This window comes from Elaeis guineensis, chromosome 8, assembly GCF_000442705.2.
Source record: "Elaeis guineensis isolate ETL-2024a chromosome 8, EG11, whole genome shotgun sequence".
NCBI classification, from domain to species: Eukaryota; Viridiplantae; Streptophyta; class Magnoliopsida; order Arecales; family Arecaceae; genus Elaeis; species Elaeis guineensis.
The window spans coordinates 127,567,148-127,582,465 of NC_026000.2; the positions used below are offsets into that span (position 1 = coordinate 127,567,148).

General features: G+C 50.4%; 1 long non-coding RNA gene across 1 annotated transcript; it reads left to right on the forward strand.

The window, feature by feature from the left end:
• Nucleotides 1–11,226: 11,226 nt before the first annotated feature.
• LOC140851270 (uncharacterized) lies at nt 11,227–12,480 on the forward strand. Its single transcript, XR_012134020.1, has 3 exons — nt 11,227–11,313; nt 12,223–12,258; nt 12,369–12,480. It is a non-coding gene; the product is annotated as an uncharacterized lncRNA (long non-coding RNA).
• The last annotated feature ends 2,838 nt before the right edge of the window (nt 12,481–15,318 follow it).

Here is a 15,318-nt window from a genome sequence, read left to right on the forward strand (position 1 = left end):
CCTCCGGCCGTCAGTCGATCGGTCGGTTCCTCCGGCCATCGGTCGGTCGGTCGGTCGGTCCCTCCGGCCGTCAGTCGGTCGGTCGGTTCCTCCGGCCATCGGTCGGTCGGTCGGTGGGTATTCCCCAACAGTTGCCCCCCTCCACTCCTGAGTCGGACGGTGAGCTGGCCGATGCCTTTATTTGGGCAGCAACACTGAGCGAAAAGGAGTGGATTCGTCGTATGCCAAATTCCGACCGTACCGCTGGTTGATACGATGTCAGGTGTCTCATGAATGTCGAGCGATTCGCTGGCGTCAGACGTCTAGTCGGTGTCAGATGTCACGTCGGTGTCAGGTGTCACGTCGGCGTCAGGTGTCAGACGTCGGCGTCAGGTGGTCGGGTATCGGACGATTCGGTGTCAGACGATCGGATATCCGGCGGCTTCTGAGGAACGCAGATCGTCGCTCAGCGTCGATTCTGGGAGCGCGGGGCGCTGCCAGGCGTCCCATCGGGAACGCGAATCGGCACGGGCGCTTTAATGCGGAACCACGGCCCCGTTTGTCACGTGTCGGAGGTGGTTGGGCCGGCGCCCCCCGCATTTAATATGGGCGGTGCGGCCGTCCCGGGATGGGCGCGCTGAATCATCCGGCCGAAGGAAGGGCCCAGAAGTCGCCATGTGTCGGACATCCGTGGGGCTTCGGTCGGCGCGGAGGCATCTCGGCCGTCGGACGGCCCTATATATATAGGACCATCCGGGCCCAGGACTTCATCACTGACGTTTTGCTGCAGAAACTCTGTCCGGGCAATTTCTCAGTCGTCGCGGGCAGAGCCTTTCCTCCTGCTTCCAGAAGGGTTCATTGCCGGTTCGTGGTCTTCCCTTCCTCTTCTTCTTCTTCCTCTTTGCTTCTTCTTCCCCTTCGCTTCTTCCTCTTCTTGTTCGGTTCTGGTGTCATGGCCGAAAATCCGACTCGGGGAGCTCGGTCGGGAAATCCGACCGACGACTCCCGGTCGACTCCGAAAGTTGAGGTTTCCTCGCTTTCGGGGCCGAACGTTGATCGGCTTCGGGAGCAGTATCGCATCCCGGAGCAGTTTCAACTCTCCGCCCCAGGGGCCGGCGGTCGGGTTAACAACCCTCCGCCAGGCCAGCTGGCGCTGTATGTCGAAGATCTTCGCGCGGGTCTTCGGCTTCTGATTCCGGAGTTCGTCCGGAATCTGCTTGATTACTATGGACTCTGTCCGGCGCAACTGGCGCCGAACTCCGTCCGACTGATAATCAGCTTCGCGCTGTTGTGTCAGCTTTTGCCGACCAACCCTCGTATCTCGCTCTTTCGGGCATTCTTTGTGCTCCGACCCCACCCTAAAGCCCGAGGGTGGTGGCTTTTCAACCCCCGGAAGGGTCTCTCTTTCATCACTGGTCTTCCATCGTCCATCCATGGGTGGAAGAACCAGTTTTTCTTTGTATCATCTCCATCTCCTTGGGGCTTCCCTTCGCACTGGGGCGTGCCCCGAACCGAGGCAAATGACAACAGCCGGGTGGAGGCGGACGACTGGGAGGACTTCCACCGACTCAAAGATATGTCGGTCCCGAAGCAGAGGGAGCTTGTTACCGAACAAGCTCTCTATGACGCCGGCTTGAGCTTGGTCCCCCGACTAGGTATCGCCCGATCCCCCGATCCTTTTTTCATTCGGCCCTTTGTCCGGCTCTTTGATTAACACATCTGTCGGTATCGCAGGGACACCTCCAAGAATGCGGCCGACCGACGCCGAGATCCGGCAATTTGCAACAAGGAAGAGGCCGGCATCGGGGGCAGGACCTTCGCATCCTCCGAAGAAGCCTACTCCAGCGGTGCCGACCGTCGAAGCATCGGCGACCGACCAATCGGAGCCAGTGATAGCGCTCGCGGCTCCGACAGCGCATGCGGAGGAGAGGCCGGTGGAAGAAGCGGCCGAAGGAACATCGGCAGCCTCACCGGCGGTGGTGGAGCCAGATGACGTTCGGGAAACCGAACATCATCCGGCGGCGTCTGTGGCCGCAATGGGGGGTGCCGGTTCAACCTCGAGCATCCCCTCGCTGTCGGTTCCGTCGGTCGGGGCGGCCGATCGGGGGAAGGCCCCGATGGACCCCACGGACGAAATGAGATCGGGGAGTCGAACTGTGCCGCCCAGCGCACAGTTCCCCGAAGGGGCGTCGGCGTTGGCCGACCACAACCTGGCGAGGAGGCTGTGCCAGGGAATCCTCCTCCCGGCCGACGTGGAGGCGTTGAGGTCTCGGCAAGTGACCGAGATGCTGTCGTCGTTCTACCCGACCATGGTCGAGGTAAGTCTTGTTCCGCATCCTTTTTCCTTAGTGTTTTTGTCAATTTGTTTTCCTGACAAAACACTTGCGTCGACAGCTGATCTACACCATGTCGGAGCTTGAAGCCAGATACCGGAGGTTCGGGACCGTCCGGGCGGCTTGGAAGGAAAGGTCGGCGGTGGCCGAAGCCGACGGGCAATGCTGGTCGACCATTTGAAGCAGTCGGCCGACCGGGAGGCCAAGTTGGTGGACGAAGTCTCCCGGCTCGGGTCCGAGCTAAGGTCGGCCAAAAAAGAAGCCAAACGCAAGGGCCGGACCGTGCATCGTCTGCGGCGCGAGCGGGATGGCGTTGCCGCCGAACTTGAAGGCGAGCGCGAGCAGCTTCGGGTCAGCCTGGAGAAGCTCGCCAAAGCCGAGGAGGATCTATCGATCGCCCAAGCTGACGCTGACATAGCGAAGGCAGAAGCAGAGTCGGCAAAGGACTCGCTCGGCCGGGCGGAGGAGGAAGCAAGGTCGGCGAAGGAGTCGGCAAGCCGGGCGGTGGAGGACTTTCATGCCACCGATCAATACCGGGAGGAGATGCTCGAGTCGGGCTTCGCGTCGTACCGGGTGGGGTACAAGGACGGTCGGGATGCGGTCCATGCCTTGTACCCGGAGCTGGACATCAGCAGCATCGTCCCACCGAGGGCCGAGGAGCAAGCCACCGAGGAGATGGCCGACCAGCCATCGGGAGGCATCATCGTGGCGGAGGAAGCCGTCCCGAAGCAAGTGGCACCGACTGCCAACCCCCGCCGACCGACGGTCCTGCTTCGACCGTCGACCCAGCACCGATCGTGGTCGACACACCGGTTATCCCCGATCTTCCGTCGGTCGAGGAGATCGACTCAGAGGGATGATCGGGCCTTGCCGACTTTTGTTTCTTTTGTCTTTTCTTTTTTTTGGAATACTTGTAATCGGGCTTCGACCCGACTTTGTAAACTTCCTTTTGACTTTGAATGAAAACTTCCTTTACTTTTTCTTCTGCTCGGTCTTTTTCTTGTGTATTGTTGAATGTCTTCGTAAGTCGCTAACTCATGTAAGTCGCTAACTCATGTAAGTCGCTAACTCATATAGGTCGGTTAGGACATTCGGCAACTCGTGCCGCCACGAAGGTAGAGTAAGTCCCGACTTTGGATCGGCCTTTGATAGTCAAGGTCGTCAGTCGGGCGCGTCTGTTGAGTCGGGAGCCGACCGACCGTGGTAAAGGTTCGGTAGTCGGGTCCCCTCTGACGCGTTCAGTCGAATGTCGTCCGGCGCATTCGATCGAGGGAGCACCGATAAGTCAGACCCCGATACCCTTGTGTCGGGTATACTTACTGCGCCTCGCGATATACGATGGTAAGCCGAATATCTTCCGACCGACCGTAGTCCGATCGGTGAATCATGAATGCGACTAAGGTCGCATTGTGCGATAGACGGTGGTAAGCCGAATATCCTTCAACCGGCCGTAGCTCGATCGGGAGTCGCGACATCGGTCGCGCAGGCATTTCGCCTTTCTTTGGTCGGGGCCCGATCGGCGTGCTAGCCGATGGTCTGGCCCGAAAGTTCGACCGTAGAAGGAGTGTCAACTCCCGTCAATATAGATGCATCGGCCCTCGTAAGAGTCCGATGTGTCGTCGAAGGTCGAAGGAGTGTAACTCCCATCCATATGGATGCGTCGGTCCTCGTAAGAGTCCGATGCGTCACCGACGATAGGGTCGTTGGTTTCAGGAGGATACCAAGCCCAAGTCGGCATGTCGGGGCTTGACCTTGGTGAGCGTCGATCGTTAGTCGAAGAGTTAAAACTCCAAGATTTCAAATTGAATTTGTATTCCGACTGGACAATTACAAAGTTCATTGGTAATACAACTTCAAGTTGTCGGCGTTCCAAGTTCGGAGAATGGGTTTTCCTTCAAGGATCTCCAGTCGGTAGGCTCTCGGACCATAGGTGTCTGCTACCTTGTAGGGCCCTTCCCAGTTCGGAGCCAACTTCCCTTGGTCCAGGGGCTTCGAGACCTCTGCCTTCCTCAAGACTAAGTCACCAGGCCTGAAAAGCTTTGGTCTGACCTTGGCGTTGTAATACCGAGCGACCTTCTATCGGTACGAAGCCATGCAAATTTGAGCCTCATCTCGTAGTTCGGGGAGGAGGTCTAGGTCGGCCCTCCGACACTCAGAGTTGTCCGGTTCTTGATACCGCTCGACCCTTGAAGACGGCAGTCCAATCTCGAGCGGGATCATTGCCTCCGTTCCATAGGCCAAGCTGAAAGGCGACTCTCCGGTCGGAACGCGGGGGGTCGTTTGGTAAGCCCATAGAACGGAGCCTAGCTCGTCGACCCAGAGGCCTTTGGCTTCATTCAGTCAGGTTTTGAGTCCGTGGAGTAAGGTCCGGTTGGTCACCTCGACTTCGTCGTTGGACTGTGGGTGCCCGACTGAAGTCAGTCGGTGCGTGATGTGGAACCTTGCGCAGAAGTCTCAGAAGTCTTGGTTGTCGAATTGCCGCCCATTGTCGGTGATGATAGTATGCGGCAACCCGAAGCTGAAGATGATGGACTTTTGGACAAAGTCTCCATCTTCCGCTCGGTGATCTGCGCCAAGGGTTCGGCCTCCACCCATTTGGTGAAGTAGTCGATGGCGATAACTATTAACTTTCTTTGACCCGATGCTGGAGGAAAAGGATCGAGAATGTTGACCCCCCACTGGGCGAAGGGCCATGGAGCGACAATAGGAGCAATTTGGCTGGCCGGTTGGTGTTGAATGTTGGCGTACTTCTGACAAGGTTCGCACCTCCGGACCAACTCGGTCGCATCCTTCCTCATGGTAGGCCAATAGTAACCCTGTCGCAGGACTTTGTAGGCCAGGACTTGCCCCCCAAGTGATTCCCGTAAATTTCTTCGTGCACTACTTAGAGAGCGTAGTCGGCGTCGGTCGGTCCCAAGCACCTAAGCAAGGGGAGGGAGAACGACCTCTTGTAGAGTCGGCCGTCCATGATCACATATTGGGAGGCCGACCATCGGAGCCGCTTGGCCTCCGTGGGATCCTCGGGGCCGATCTCGTCGGTCAGATACTGAACGATCGGGTCCATCCAACTTGGTTCGGCCGTTAGCTGCTGTACTTCTTCGACCTGATCGATGCTCGGCTGCTCGAGGTTCTCCACGAACGTCCGACCCAAAGAGTCGAAGGCCGAAGTCGCCAGTCTGGAGAGTGCGTCGGCATGGGCATTCTCCGACCTAGGGATGTGGGAAATTTCAAAATACCTGAGGCGTGCTACGAGATCCTTCACTTTCTGAAGGTATTTGACCATGGTCGGATCTCGTGCCTCGAATTCGCCCCTGACCTGCCCCACGATCAGCTGAGAGTCGGAGAATGCCCGGAGGCTGTCGACGCCCAGTTCCCTCGCCATCCTCAAGCCAGCGAGGAGTGTTTCGTACTCGGCTTGGTTGTTGGAGGCCTTGAAGTCGAATCGGAGGGCGTACTCGGTGACCACCCCATCTGAATTCGTGAGCAGGAGCCCGGCCCCGCTCCCCTGAGCGTTTGAAGCTCCGTCGATGTGCAGTACCCAGGTGGAGACCGGATCTGGCTCGGAGACCGCGTCTCATCCCGGGTCCGCAGCTCCCAACCCTTGGTCGGTTGTCGGGCACTCGACGATGAAGTCGGCCAAGACCTGAGCCTTCAAGGCAGGGTGCGGTCGGTACTGAATGTCGAACTCGCTGAGCTTCATCGCCCACTTTGCCAGTCGTCCAGTGTATCCGGTCGGCGCAATATCGCCCTCAGGGGCTGGTTGATGAGAACCACTATGGCATGAGCCTAGAAGTATGGACGGAGTCGTTGTGCGGAGACGGTCAGGATGAAAATCATCTTTTCTGTCTCCGAATATCTGGCTTCGGCACCGTGGAGCACCTTGCTGATGTAGTAGATAGGCTGATGGGTTCGGTTCTCATTTTCTCGGACGAGCACTGAACTGATCGCCTCAGAAGATGTGGCCAAGTAGAGATACAAGGTCTCCCCGACCTGCGGCTTTACGAGCAGCGGCGGGGAAGCCAAGTACTTCTTCAGGTCTTCGAAGGCCCGTTGGCACTCATCCGACCAAGAAAAATCATTTGCCTGGCGCAAAGTTTTGAAAAACGGGAGGCACCTTTCAGCTGATCGAGAAATGAATCGGCTAAGAGCGACGATTTTTTCGTTCAGCTGTTGGACCTCCTTCTTGGTGTTCGGATGACACATGTCGAGGATTGCCTTTATTTTCTCAGGGTTGGCCTCAACCCCTCTCTGAGAAATGAGGAATCCGAGGAACTTCCCTGAGGTCACCCCAAAAGCGCACTTGGTCGGGTTGAGCTTCATTCTGTGTCGTCGTAGGGTGTGGAAGGTCTCCTCGAGATCCGAACATGATCCGGGATCTGCGCACTTTTCACCAGCATGTCGTCCACGTACACCTCCATGTTGCGCCCGATCTGGTCTTTAAAGACCTTATTGACAAGTCGCTGGTAGGTGGCGCCGGCGTTCTTCAGTCCGAAAGGCATCACCCGATAACAGTAGAGGCCCTTGGGAGTCACGAAGGCAGTGTGCTCCTCGTCTTCAGGCGCCATCCGGATCTGATTGTATCCGACGAAGGCGTCCATGAAGCTGAGCAGTCAAAATTCGGACGTCGCATCCACCAGCTGGTCGATATTGGGAAGTGGGAAGCTATCTTTTGGGCAGGCTCGGTTTAGGTTAGTATAGTCGATGCAAATTCTCCACTTCCCGTTGGCTTTTTTGACCATGACAATATTGGCGAGCCAATCGGGATACGTGGATTCTCGGATGAAGCCCGCTTCGAGTAGCTTGTCCACTTCTTCGTCGATGGCCCTCTGTCTCTCTGGAGCGAAGGACCTTTTCTTCTGCCTCACCGGCCTCATCGTCGGGTCGATGTTGAGTCGGTGGGTTATTATTTCTGGGGGATGCCCGACATATCTGCTGCCGACCAAGCAAATATGTCGGCATTGACCGTCAGCAGCTTCGTCAGTCATCGTCGTTCGGGGTCGGGCAGTTGGGACCCGACCCAAACCTTCCGATCCGGATTTTTTGCTATCGGGATCGCCACGAGCTGCTCGACCGGCGAACCTCGTTCTTCCTCCTCCCGCTGGTCCAGCTTGTCGATCGTCAGGGAACCCTTCGACTCGTCGTTTTGAGCGGAGATCTAGAAGCATCGTCGGACGAGCTGTTGATCCCCGCGCATCTCTCCGACCCCATTTTTGGTCGGGAATCGAACGAGGAGATGGTACGTCGAGACGATTGCCCTGAGGGCGTTTAGTCCGGGTCGTCCAAGTATGGCGTTGTAGGCCGAAGGCACTTGGACGACCGCAAAAGTTAAGTGGACCGTGCTTTGTCGTGGTTCGGTGTCGGCCGTCACAGGCAGGATAATTTCTCCTTCCATCGTGACAGCATCTCCGGCAAAGCCGATCAAGGGCATAGAGACCCTCTTAAGTCGGTCGGTTGACAGTTGCATCCGGGAGAAGGTCGAGTAAAATAAAATATTCGTCGAACTTCCATTATCAACAAAAATTCTTTTTACATCATAATTTGCTATTGTTGTCGAAACAACAACAGCATCATCGTGAGGAGTTTGGATGCCCCGAACGTCTTCCTCCGTAAAAGTGATTACGTCGTCCGGGCGTGGCTTTTTCGTCGGCTCCCCTCCCGCAGACGTCCCCGGGCCCAGCCGCTTGGAGATCATATTGATGATTCCGGCCGTCGGCTGATTAGTCGCCGCTTCTTCAGTCGGCCGGGGTCATCGATCGGTAACTGGTTGGGTCGGCGGGTTCTTTCGAAATTTGTTGAGATACCCCCAGCGGATGAGGGCTTCAATCTCATCCTTAAGCTGGATGCACTGCTCGGTGTTGTGGCCGTGGCCTCAGTGAAATCGGCATACTTCCGACGGTCGAGGCCTTTTGCCTTCAGAGGCGGAGGCCGTCGCAGGTATTCTTCCCCTCGATCTCCATTAGAATCTGTGCACGAGGAGCGGAGAGAGGAGTGTAGGAGTCATACCTGGGGCATGTTGGCCTTGGAGTCTGCTGCCGGGGTGACTTTTGGATTCGTCGGGGTGGCGATACCCGACTATCGGTCGGGGGCCTGCTGGGTTCGGTGGGTTCCCGACCCTTCCTCCGCTTCTCCTTCGGGCCTCTGGGGTCAGCCAAGCGTCGGTCGGAAGCTCCTTCATCCGTGTGCATGTACTTGTATGCGCACTCCAGCAGCTCGGCGTACGTTCGGGGGAGGGTCTTGTCCAGAGAGTAGATAAATCGAGATGCCCTCAGCCCCCGCTTCATGGCTGAGATAGCCATGTCTTCGTTGAGGTCCCGGACCTCAAGCGTGGCCGTGTTGAATCGTGCCACGAAGTGTCGGAGCATCTCATTCTCTCCCTGTTTGAGGAAGAAAAGGCTGTCCGACGTTCGCGGTGGCTTCCGACTGGTGCTGAAGTGGGCCATGAAGGAGTGCTCGAGCTGCCCGAAGGAGTGGATACTTCCCGATCGGAGATCGGAGTACCAGGCCCTGGCAGCCTTGCGGAGTGTGGAGGGGAAGCCGATGCAAAAAAGAGCGTCGGTTGCCCCTTGGATCGTCATGAGAGCTTTGTAGCTCTCAAGGTGGTCGATTGGGTCGGTGGAGTCATCGTATGGCTCCACGTGCGGCATCTTGAACCGATTGGGAATCGGTTCGTCGAGAACTAGTCGGGAGAGAGGTTGGGCGGTCCGGAAGTCGACGTCATTCGAAGACTTCTGGCCGTCCACCTGCAACTGCGCAAGCCAGCGGTCGATTTCTTCGAACCGGCGCTCGTAGTCGTCCGCTCGTCGGTGCTGGGAGACCCCAGGGGTGGAGTCTCCGGAAGATTTCGAGAGGGAGGCCGACGGCGTGCGCGGTCGCTTCTCCTTCCTTGCCCTTCCAGCAGGGAAGGAGAGGGCTGCTGGGACCGTCGGTCATCGCGCCATGGCCGTCCCTCCTCCTCTCCGTGGGAGCGCTGTTGCGGGCGCTCGCGCGGAGGCGACGGGGATCGGCGCGGGTGTCGGCGGCTGCTCCTGGAGGGCATCGGACGGGCCGCCGGTTGTTGCTGGAGGCTTTTGACCGCGTCCGTCAGTATGGTCATCTGCCGTACGATGGCCGCGATCTGCGCCTCCGCGATCACCGCGGGGTGTGGAGAGCTGGACTCCGTCGCTGAGGGTGGCGGGGAGGCCTCTTCCCGTGGGGAGAGCACCTCGCCGACCCGATGACCCTCGATCGTTGGGCTCTTGTCTTCGTCATCGTACTCTACCCCCCTTCCTGGCGCGCCAATCTGTTGCGGCCAATCGCCTCGTCGTCTGGTCGTCGGGAACGAGCACCTGCAAAAAGGGAAGTCCACACTGACCGGAGGCTGCTCCGGTGGGGACCCTTCGACGGTCAAGTCAGAGAGGTGACTGGGCAACAGTGAAATGAAGACAGAGAGCTCAATCGAGAGAGAGAGAGAGAGGAGCGAGCCTATGGATTCGAAGTCGAGAAGTGGGGGGTCCCTTGCACTGTTGCCTTCTCCGATTTATATAGTGGAGCACGGTATGGCACCGTCATTAATGGCGCGGACAATTGAGGAATTGTCAACTCACTGTAGACTGTCAGAGTCGCCGTAAATATGTCATGTCGCCGTGGGGCTGTCAAATCACTAGGGTTGACAATGCCCTAGGCGGGACAATGCCCCTAGGTGGCAGTGCCGCATGTTGCTGTCAGAACTGACAAGCTCTGGCGGCTTGTACGGCGATCGGAGGAGTCGACCGACCCTAGGTCGGTGGCCAGCTAAGTGGCGTCGGGTGGAGATTCGGGCCCCTCTGTTGGTCGGCGAGTCTTACGAGAGTCGGCCATCAGACTTCTAGGTTCGGTCGGTCGGGAAAAGTATGCCCGACCGACACATCCTCAGTCGGTTGTGGGCCGTTAGTTGGCCGGTGATGGCGCCCGTCGGTCGGTCGCTCCGGCTGTCGGTCGGTCATCGGTCCCTCCGCCGTCGGTCGGTCGGTCGGTCCCTCCGGTCGTCGGTCGGTCGGTCGGTCCCTCCGGCCGTCGGTCGGTCGTCGGTCGGTCCCTCCGGCCGTCGGTCGGTCGGTCGGTCCGGCTGTCCGTCGGTCGGTCGGTCGGTCGGTCCGACTGTCCGTCGGTCTGTCGGTCGGTGGGTATTCCCCAACATATACTATGTATAATATTTTTGCAGAATATCTGTATGAATATGAGGATAATAGTACTGGTAAAAGTGTAAAGTTTTTAATTCAAGATTAAGCAAGACTGGTTCCTTTACAATATAAAGGTAGGATGAGTCATTTTGATGATGTATTAGGTATCTTTTCTGAAATTTGGCACTTTAGATAACAGTTAACATACCATGAATGTATTGTCTCTTTTCGTGTGATGGTGCAATTTGTGTTGATATTAATATAGATTCTACTGGAAAGCTATTTGTTTTTTTCTTTTTCGGTCATCAAAAAACTATTTGTTGAAGTGTTATTCTTCTACTATTTGGATTGCTATACAACATAGCTGTTAGAAAACCAAGTAATAGCACATTAATGTGCAGCATGAGTCCTATGAGATTGATACCTGATCTACAAAAGTGCTAGAAGTATTATTTGGGCAAAATTAGATTTTAAAAGAAAACCAAGTAATAGCACATTAATGTGCAGCAGGAGTCCTAATGAGATTGATACCTGATCTACAAAAGTGCTAGAAGTATTATTTGGGCAAAATTAGATTTTAAAAGGGCTAGGACCCAATCACTTAAACTGTGACTGTAATAAGTAGGTAGAACAACCTGTCAGTGATCTCCAAAAAAAAAGAATGCTTATTGTCACGCAAAATGAATATATTTCTCATTTATATTTTGAATATAAAGATATGGTTCATGCTTCTCTATACTGCAATTTTTTAATTCTTTAGTCTGAAATGTATCATGGTTGATGTGCAGCTGAACTATGGAATTGATGAATCCTACAAATTATCTGTTCCCACAACTGGAAATCCCTTATATGCACATATTGAGGTAGGTACAAATTTGATCCTATTTTCAAAATTTTTTGTTTTGTCATCAACAGGTTTATTTTAAAAATATAAAAACTTCTTGTGGAGTGGAGTGCCTTTCTTTTTCCTGGGTGGATGAGTGGGTTGGAGGGGAGTGGTGCAATCTGGGTTTATGGAAGCTACGAAGACTCATAGGCACTAACTAGTAGGTTTGCTAAATTAGCTAGACAGTATGAATAAAGAAGCTTGGCGCCTCATGCACCAAAAAAAAAAAAAAAAAATAGAGGGAAGCTTGGTGCCTGACAAGTTGTATTGTTCCTTTTGGCTCTTAACTCATGACTCCAGATTTCTGTCTCAGCTTTCATTATTGTCTGTTTCCTTTCTTTTCCTGCCATCTTCATAAACTAGAATGTCTTCCATTATATTGCTCATCTGGAGGAGAGAAATCTTTATAAGGTGCTTCTTATAATTGCCTGCTGTGTTGCAGTGTGACAGCATGCTTAGTAAATCAACTATACAAAAAGATGATCAATGATAGCATGATTTACTAGTAATAAGGGATTGTTTTATATCCAGTTTCTCAACCACACTTTAATGCTATCAGTTCTTTTTGAGTTTGGGCTTTGGTGCTTCAGTATGCTATCCTTCTGTAGCACAACAAGGCATCAAAATATTCTCATAATTCCTAAAGGTATGTTTTATGTCTAGTTGGAAGAAAACAATTGCCAAGGCAATTTGCATGATAGTGGAGAATAATTATGAGAACGAACCTAAAAAATTCTGAGGACTTAAAGGTGGGGAAGATTTTGTACTCATGACATTAATTCTTTGAATGTTGAATGCACAGAAATGTCACTTATTCGTACATTCTAAAAGAAAAATAGTCTCTCAATAAACATATGCCTACTTAATATGATAATACTTATTGCAGGCTCAAACAGTTTTTGGAGCACTTCATGCTTTGCAGGTAACTTACAAGCATTCATCCCATAACTGATGTTACTGGTAAATGCATTAGTGTAATATTTGCAGCCTTTTCCTAGAAGTTCTGCTAACCAGACTTCAAATGCTGTGCAGACGTTTAGCCAATTGTGTTATTTTAATTTCACCACCAGGGTTATTGAACTTCATTTGGCTCCTTGGACTATTTTTGATCAGCCAAGGTTTTCTTATCGTGGACTTCTAATTGGTGAGTTACCATCTGACAGATACTTGCTTCTACTTGTTAACTATTAGTATTCTATAATTTATCTTGTAAATTTTGAAATAAACTATTTCTGAATTCTAAATGATAAACAATGCTTCAGAAGGTCTGACTTTATTCCTCTCTCTCTCTCTTTTCTCTCTCTCTCTCGCGTGCACACTAAAAAATGATATAACTATTCTCGTTCTGTATTCTATGATGCTTGAAATGTCTCAATGTCGGGATTTTACCTAACCAGTGGGACCTATAATGCTGTGTCTCACCACCTTGCCTGCTCCATCCTCTTTGTCATTTTAATCTGAAGATGGCTTTAGTGCTGATATGTGCATGATATCAGACTCAATTGCTTTTAGAGTCATTATCATGATTTGCAAGTCATCAAGGAGATACATGAGTGAGCCTGAATCATTCACAGAAGCCCAAAAATAATTGACCTCCTGGTTGACCTTGTTGAAGTCTAGGAATGAGAGGCATAACTATTTCTGCATATACTATCAGAGCCACACCAAGCTTTTGCTGTCACAAAAACCTGTATTTTAACATGGAAATTGTTAGCCATCAACTTGATCTGCATTCATCTGTGATCTCAGATGCAGACTGTGCATCTGAAAGTTAACTACTGTTGTATGGACCAAGGCATCCAACCAAGATATATTCACAGGCTTCCAAGTGTATCCAAGTGCTTCTACAGTTGGACCAATCCATGGCAAGCTTGCTGCAGCTATTCTGGAAATTATGCTGGCTCATACAATTCTCTTGGATAATGCTTGCATAATTCCTCAAAAAAGTTTAAATTGATGGTTTATATAATGGAGTTTGTGTTTGCTTCCTTGAGTCAAGAATAAGCATTCTGTCTTTCATTCCTTGGATGCAATTCTAACATGAATGCAATTGATTTTGATGGCTAATATCAAACGTCCATTCTGACTTTGTACACCAATACTATGACATGTCCAAGAAGTTCTGCCACCAATAGGATCCGGATATCATACGAGTAAGATGAAATGTGTTTCACATTGAACAAAATGTTTCACTATTAACGAAATGTGGCTTTGACCTTCTCCTTTTCTAAATAATACTTTTAAAGCTCAATTCATTTTCTGCATGTTTTAGAAATTGACTAGCCAGATGTACCAATTTTATGAATAAATTCTAGGGCTGTATGTGGAAGATTATAAATCAAAATTGCAAACTCTTCTAGTTTTAAAATGTTTGAATTTTTGAGAGCCGCAAACTTCTAGAAGTGCTTGGTTCTGAAAAGGATAAGAGTTGAAAATGGGAAAAGATGCAAGATGATAAGGAGGGAGAAAATGAATTTAGAAGATTCTATTCAAAATAGAATTTTAATTTCACGATTTTAGGATGTTTATAAAACTTCTGTTGCACGAGAAAATAGCTACATTATGAAATCATAGCTTCGAATATCAAAACCATACCCATGTGTCATTAAACTTGCTTCATGATCTGTATGGCTACTTTTAATGCTTATGTGCCTATTAATGTCATATTTCTTAGTAAAAGTTTCCTAAGGTGAACATATGCTTCGTTAATATGTCTTTCATACCAAAGGCCTCCTATGGATATTGAGAGTGCATATATTTTTCAATAGTGGAAACAAGAACATAATGAATTGAATGTGAGAAGATAAACCATAAATATGCTATCCATCAAAAGATTCTTCAAAATTTTCTCTGGCTGACTCCTGGTAGATGAGCATGATGTGTTTGTAGTGACACTGTAGAGATAATATTTGAAATAGTTATTATAAAAGCAATAACATTCATATCATGAATGAGCCCCGATGAATTATATGGGGTAGATGCTAGATGTCATGCAATTTAGTTACATCTGTATTGTTTTCTCGATTACAGCATCTTTCGATGATAGAAAGATAAACCTATGATCGTACAGAAAGGATTTGAGCCTAAATTAGAAAGATAAACCTATAATCTTACAGAAAGGATTTGAGCCTAAATTTTATGTCAATCTCCATTATGTGATGCACCATTAAAAATGAGAATCCACCCCATTGATCTCAATCTGCATCTTGCAATACGTCTAGATGCTTAAAAACAAGTTTTTGCAGTTGCTGAACAATAATTTGTAAAATTTATGAGGACAGCTGAGGGAGAACAAGATAAATGCCATTGAATCGTATAATTTGATTATTTGGGATGCAATTGATTGATCAGATATAGAATTTAGAAGACAGTGAGCTTGGACCCTTTTAAAACTAAATATTATATCTTGCCCTTAAAAATCATCCATTTTATAATCAGTAGAAACATACCTAAAAGCTTTCAAACTATTTGATTATGATTTTAAACATTTTAAACATTATAAATCATAATCAAGGATATAAATTCTCGATCTAAATAACTTATCTTACATGGATGGTATCCAAGTTCAAATCCTATGGTGGGACTCCATCTCAACTGTGTATATTTGTCTGCACATCATGTTATATGCCATGCTACTCTCTCTTACCTACTATTTGACAATTCATTTGCATTTCACTTTTCATTAATAATAAATATACTTTTTTTTTTTGACATTTATCCCAAATATCTACTTTTAATGTTTTCACCTTTAATAGAATGAAAATTTCTCCACCATTTTTATGTGAGCAAAATGATGTTGTTTGCTTTCATCTTTTCAAAAATATACAAAAATAGGACACTTTTGTGCAGGGTCCACAATCTTGGTACGAGTACCATATTATTGGTTCGGTGCGGTACAGATTAGTGCAATACAGTATGCACCATATACCAACATAGCTTTAGAGCCATTTTTATCACTTTTTATCATAATACTCCTTGAAAT